This window comes from Podarcis cretensis, assembly GCF_951804945.1.
Source record: "Podarcis cretensis genome assembly, chromosome: 4".
Classification (NCBI taxonomy): domain Eukaryota; kingdom Metazoa; phylum Chordata; class Lepidosauria; order Squamata; family Lacertidae; genus Podarcis; species Podarcis cretensis.
The window spans coordinates 13,697,412-13,703,411 of record NC_137173.1 but is presented as its reverse complement, the minus strand read 5'-3'; the positions used below and the strand labels follow the sequence as shown (position 1 = coordinate 13,703,411).

At 45.7% G+C, this 6,000-nt stretch overlaps 1 protein-coding gene across 6 annotated transcripts in view; it reads left to right on the top strand.

Moving 5' to 3' along the window:
• The first annotated feature begins 3,404 nt into the window (after positions 1-3,404).
• Positions 3,405-6,000, top strand: part of SYTL2 (synaptotagmin like 2) — a 66,325-nt gene continuing 63,729 nt past the window's right edge. For 3 of the 6 annotated variants that reach the window (XM_079973280.1, XM_079973271.1, XM_079973278.1), the window contains exon 1: positions 3,405-3,558. The gene's annotated coding sequence lies outside the window, so the exon portion shown is untranslated. Of the gene's footprint in view, positions 3,559-3,649; positions 3,770-6,000 lie in introns of those variants that run through there. The other 3 variants (XM_079973273.1, XM_079973272.1, XM_079973279.1) reach the window with 2 other exon arrangements.

Below are 6,000 nucleotides of genomic sequence, written 5' to 3'. Positions count from 1 at the left end.
TATTACTGCAGCCTTCCAACGGTGCTTGGTTGCCAGGCAGAATGACCATCTTAAGTTGTGTGATCAAACTTTTAAAAAGTCAGTTTCGGTTTCATTCAAATGCTCTGGGGAAGGAGAGGTAGGGGAGGGCGTGGCAAGTTTTGTTGCAGCTCATCGAGCAATCGAGCATGCTTTTCACACTCATCAAGCAATCGTGCATACTTTTCACACTCATCGAGCAATCATGCATGCTTTTCACATTGAGCACAAAAATTGTAGGAATACCTTTGCTTATACATTACAGCATATGTATCCATGTTTGTTAACTGATATGGTTAAACTTAAAAAAACCCAAAACCTTAGACTGAGTTTTAGCACACATGAAAAACTTAAAACAAATCCTTCTTTCCTGATATATAGCCTTTGGACTATAATGTAACCTAAATAGAAAACTATTTTTAGAAAGATTTTTCTTCCAAAAGGATTTTATTTTAAAAATCCGATTTAAATCAGAAAAAAATCCGATTTAAATGGAAAACAATTGATTTAAATAAAAAAAAGTTATATATATATATTTTTTAAATCTTTGATTTTTATCCACCCTGATGTAGGATGAATGCTGAGTGTCATACAGTTACCTCCTTTAAAAATTGAGGGGCAGGGCAAGGAGCTCAATGAAGGCCAGGTATAATCTAACCTCCGCATAAACAGGTTGTCTGGAGGGGCTGACAGCCCACATTCCCTGCTGTGCTTGCTTTCAGAATGCAAGGTTGTTGTTTTTTAATGGGGGGGGGAGGGCGCTGAAAAAATCCACCCTCATCTGCAGCCTGAAAACATAACAGCTGATTGTACCATGTGTTTTTTTAAGACTGGCACCTCAGGACCACAATACTTTTACAACAGGTCTCCATCTGCTGGGGGCTAGCATTTGAAACTTTCCCTAACAATGCTGGGAGAGGAGAAAGCTGCTTCTCACTGCTGCCCAACCAGCGTTTATCTCCTAGCTGAAAATATCCCCGCTTGGTCAAAAACAACCACATATTCTTCCTATCTGCTGCATGCTGCCCTTTCTGCTCAGAATACTGACACGACCACATTCCATCGTCCCAAGTCAGGCCGGAGAAAGAAATGCAATTAGCCTCTTCTAAAACAAACAGAAATCAGCTTAACTTCCTTGTTCCAGTTTATGCAAACCCTCAAATATATCAACACCCTGGTTTCTACTTTAGCACAATAATAATGCATCTTCACTGTGATGGACACCCCCCGATTTGGAGCTGATATTGGTTCAGCTGCTCCAAGGACCCTAATTCCCAACATCTAGTTTGTAAAAAAATTGAAGTGTTAGCACAGTAGTACCTCTGGTTGCAAACGGGATCCGTTCCGGAGGCCTGTTCGCAACATGAAAAGAGCGCAACCCGCAGCGGCGCGTCTACGCATGCACGGGTTGCGATTCGCCGCTTCTGCACATGCGTGTGACATAATTTTGCACTTCAGCGCATACGCGAGCAGCGAAACCTGGAAGTAACCCTTTCCGGTACTTCTGGGTCACCACAGGATGTAACCTGAAGGAACGTAATATGAAGTGGACGTAACATGAGGTATGACTGTACTCAGGACAGATGCCCTGGTGTGATTAGGGTTGCAACCAGTGTGATTTTTCTAGAAAAAGAGGTGCTGTAACTCACCATGAACACCTCCCTTGTTCTCTTATAATGGCAATGGCACCCATCTGAGAGGTGCCAGAACTGTTCTGAGTTCTGACAAGTTCTGGCTGAAAAATAAAACCCTGGTTGCAATTTTTTTTTTAAAGGATTCCTGTATTTTTTCACGTGGCAGAAAGCTGAATTTTGGTTATTGGTACGCATGTAATCTCAGACTTCAGCACTTCAGCACAGAGGAAGCCAAATCACACATGAGATTGAAGGCTGAACCGAGAGAGCTTACATTCCCCCTTGGCACACTTGAATAACTGAACTAATAAGAGGGGAGGTCCTCTTGTGGAGCAGGAATTGGTTAAGTAGCAGCAAAGAGAGAGCAGGAATAAATGGACAGTTATACAAAGAAATGTTGGACGTGCAGAAAAGTGAAAAAATATTGGGAAATGATTTATAATGAGCTGAAAAAAATGTTTAAATTTACCTCCCCCCCCCAAACTAGAATCCTTTTTGTTGGGAATGACCCAGACAGAAATTCCCAGTTGCCAGAAAAGTTTTTTTATGTGTGCAACAACAGCTGCTGAGTGTTTTGTTGCACCCCCCCAAAGGAAGGGAGTGATGTCCCTTGTAAAAGAGAATTGGCAACTTAAGATGTTAATATGCAGGTTCAACTTACAGAATAAGAGACAAAGAAGAAGATATATTTAAAGAAGAGTGGAAAATGTTTATTGAATGTATGGAAAATAATTGTGCACAGCTGAAAACGCTGGCAGCATTAAAATAAATTCAAGAGAGGGAAAATGATATTTGATCGATGTAAAAGTGGAAAATTGATTTGAATGGCTATAGTAAAATATTGGTTGTTGGGAAGTCATTGGATGTTTAATTTGATATGTAGAAAAATGAAAACTCAATAAAAATTATACATATGTATGTATGTATGTATATGTATATGTGTGTGTACAGTGGTACCTCTGGTTAAGAACTTAATTCGTTCTGGAGGGCTGTTCTTAACCTGAAATTTTTCTTAACCTGAGGTACCACTTTAGCTAATGGGGCCTCCTGCTGCCACCGGTGCACAATTTCTGTTCTCATCCTGAGGTAAAGTTCTTAACCTGAGGTACTACTACATGAAGTGTTTGTAACCCAAGGTAGCGCTGTGTGTGTGTGTGTGTGTGTGTGTATTGTATAAACACCGACAACTGGGAAACACTAGCCTGTGGGCACTCCAGTTGGAGAACAGCCTTTCCCAAAGGTGTCATGGACTTTGAAGACGCTCAAACTCAGGACGCAAGGGAGAAACGTGCTAAGAGGAAGGCACGCTTGGCAAACCCTCAAAGGGATCAACTCCCATCCGGAAACCAATGTGCCCACTGTGGAAGGACATGTGGGTCCAGAATTGGCCTCCACAGTCACTTATGGACTCATTGTTAAAACCGCATTTATGGAAGACAATCTTACTCGGCTAGGAGTGATGGCCAAAGAGAGAGAAATAGAGAGAGAGAGAGAGAGAGAGAGAGAGAGAGATAAAATAATAATAAAAAAACCCCCCACAAATGGAGAGATATAGAAAGTGAAGTCTCCCAAGCACCAGTAGGGAGACCTGTGCTTTTTAACCTGTTCATCAATGCGGGCGAGTTAAGAGGAAACAGTGAGGTGGGGGCAAGCTTGCTTGAGGGCGTTCCCGCTCTGCCTCCGAGGTCCCTCCTAGTCCCCGCTGGCCTCTCATTGGTCCAGAGGGCCCAGAAGGGCGGGCGGCGTTGCGCCTGCCGCGCAGGCAAGGGCGGGCGGCGCACCTTTCGCCTTCCTTCCCCGCGAGGCGCCCGGCTGCCCTTGGAGCTTAGCGCGCGCGCCCCGCGCGGCCGAAGCGTCGGAGGGCGGCTGCAGTTCGGGGCACATCAACAGAGGCAGGAAAGAGGAGGTAACGCTTTTACCCTGCTGCTGCTCCTGCTCCTCCTCCTTCTTGGGCAGCGCGAGCCTCGGAAGTTTCTGCCGCTTCTCGCTTTGCTTTCGGGAGTCGCTGCTGGCCGCCTCGGAAGCGGGAAGGGAAAGCGCTCGCGAGCGCCTGGGGGGCTCCTGAGGCGAGGCGGCGGAGACGGCGCAGGTGCGCTTCGCAGGGGGGCGTTGCTGAGGTAACGAGGAGGGGAGGGGGCTGGACCAGCCGGGCGGCGAGATAAGACCTGGTTGTTTTTTTGGGGGGGGGCCGGCGGCGGGAAGCCCCCTCCTCACCTGGAGGGGCGGGAGAGGGATGCGCGCGCGCGCGATAGAAGTTGGAAGAGAAAAGTTCTGGATGCCCCATTGGAACAATAACGCCGAGTTTCTCTCTATCTCGCTCTAGGATTCTGTCAATCTTTTTAAAAATTGTGCTACCCCCCCCCCCCAATAGGAGCCAACTCCCCCCAATAAAATATTTTTGACCCCCCCCCCAAAGTTAACAGGCATTGCCATTCAAATGGTGTGCATGTCCCGCATCTTGTGATCCATCATTTGGACCAGGTCTTACCTGCCCCCCCCCCAATATTTTATTTAAGTTGGCTCCCCTCCCCCTTCCCCAATGTTTTTAGCTGTATATCTGTAAGCCACCTTGAGTCCCTGTCGGGAAAAAGGAGGGTGTGTCAGTAAATATATAGGAATAACCATAGGATGGTTTACTCTGCCCTTAAGACTTTGCTGCCAAATAGATGGGAATACTGTCTCTCTCTCTTGTAGGAATGGCATTTGGAATGCACTGGGCTTTCGGAACGGCTGTTGATATGTGCTAAGGTGGATTGGAGTGTCAATTAACATTATTTTTATTTATTAAAATTTATGGTATATCCTTCCCTTCCTTCCAAATGAAAGAGCAGCAATAATCTATCTGTCTGTCTGACACCATACTACGGGTGATAGTCAGTACTAGCCTTACTCAGAGAAAGCCCATTGAAGTAAACGGATGTCTAACTTAGGTTCATTAATGTCAGTGGGTCTACGCTCTTAGCTGAATGCACAGCTCTCTGTTTTTTTTCTTATGGCACTTTTGTTTTGTTGAAGTAACTCACAGAGCGAAGAACAATAGTAGCCCAGTGGGTAGAACATGAAACTGAATCTCAGGCTTGTGCGTTCAAGTCCCACATTGGGCAAAATATTCCCACATTGCAGGGGGTTGGCTAGATGACCATTGGGACCCTTCCAAGATTCTATGATTCTGTGGGAAGCTTCCAGCCAAGAGTGCTTAGGACTGTAGCAAGTTCTCCAGCAAAGGGCAGAGAGAAGAGGACACTGGTGTTCGCCGTGGATCAATATCTTGCATCTAAACCTCCAAGCTGGGTTTGTCAAAGTTTCCGCCTGGGGGAGTAAGGAAACAGGAAAAGCAGTAATAAACATTTTAAGCTAAGCTAGTAGCTCTGGAATACATGCCAGCTCTTGGTTTACTTCCCGCAAGACGAGTGTCGGGTGTATTAAAGCAAACTTTTCAAAGCCTCAAAGCAAAATCATGCCCATTGCTTTTTCCTGGGGCTGATCCAGGTGTTTTTGTCACATGAAATTCATTGTTGTTTCCAGCCGGCTGTGGAGCAGCTAGACATATTTAGCCTAAGGTAGCATTTCTGCTGGTGGATCTCAGAATTTTCATGGCACTTGTAAAACAGGAATATTTTATCCTACTGGCGCATGAGATCTCTCACGCAGCTCTCTTAAAACGGGAAGGGCAGTGTGTGCACACCAGGTGAGCACAAGCCCATCTCCTCCCTCTGCAGGAATGTCCTGACATACAGTGAATCTTAAAAATCGACTTAATTCAGATCTTTGGAGCGTGTGCGCTCCTGTTCGCCGATGCTGGGAGCAGGAATATAGTACGCCACTGAATCAGACCATTCTTCCATCTAGCTTTGTTTTGTTGCTACTCTGGCTCTGGTTGACCTGTGGCCAACCCAAAGGGTTTTGCTTCCTTAGGCAAAGGACAGTTCCACCTGCTGAAATCAATTGGACTGGACACATGAACCTTACCTTATGCATTGGGATAACGTCATCCACAGCATTTAAGGGCAGCCTAGGAGTGTACAGGACAGATTGTGTGGCATACTCTGTACACCCAGGCAGCTGTCTCCTTCTACCAAATGATAGGGCTGGCCTTGTCTTCAGGGTTTCAAACCATAGTTTTCCCCAGATCTTCCAGGAGAAACTGGGGATTGAATCCTGGGACTTTCTGCATGCAAAGCTTTCCGTTCCTTTATGTTTTGAGAATGAGGTGGAGGGGGACTTGGATGAGAAATCACAGGTGAGCAGATTATCTTTTCTACAGCAACTAGTACAGTCGTACCTCGGTTTACAAACTTAATCCGTTCTGGAAGTCCGTTCTTAAACCGAAGCTGTTCTTAAACCGAGG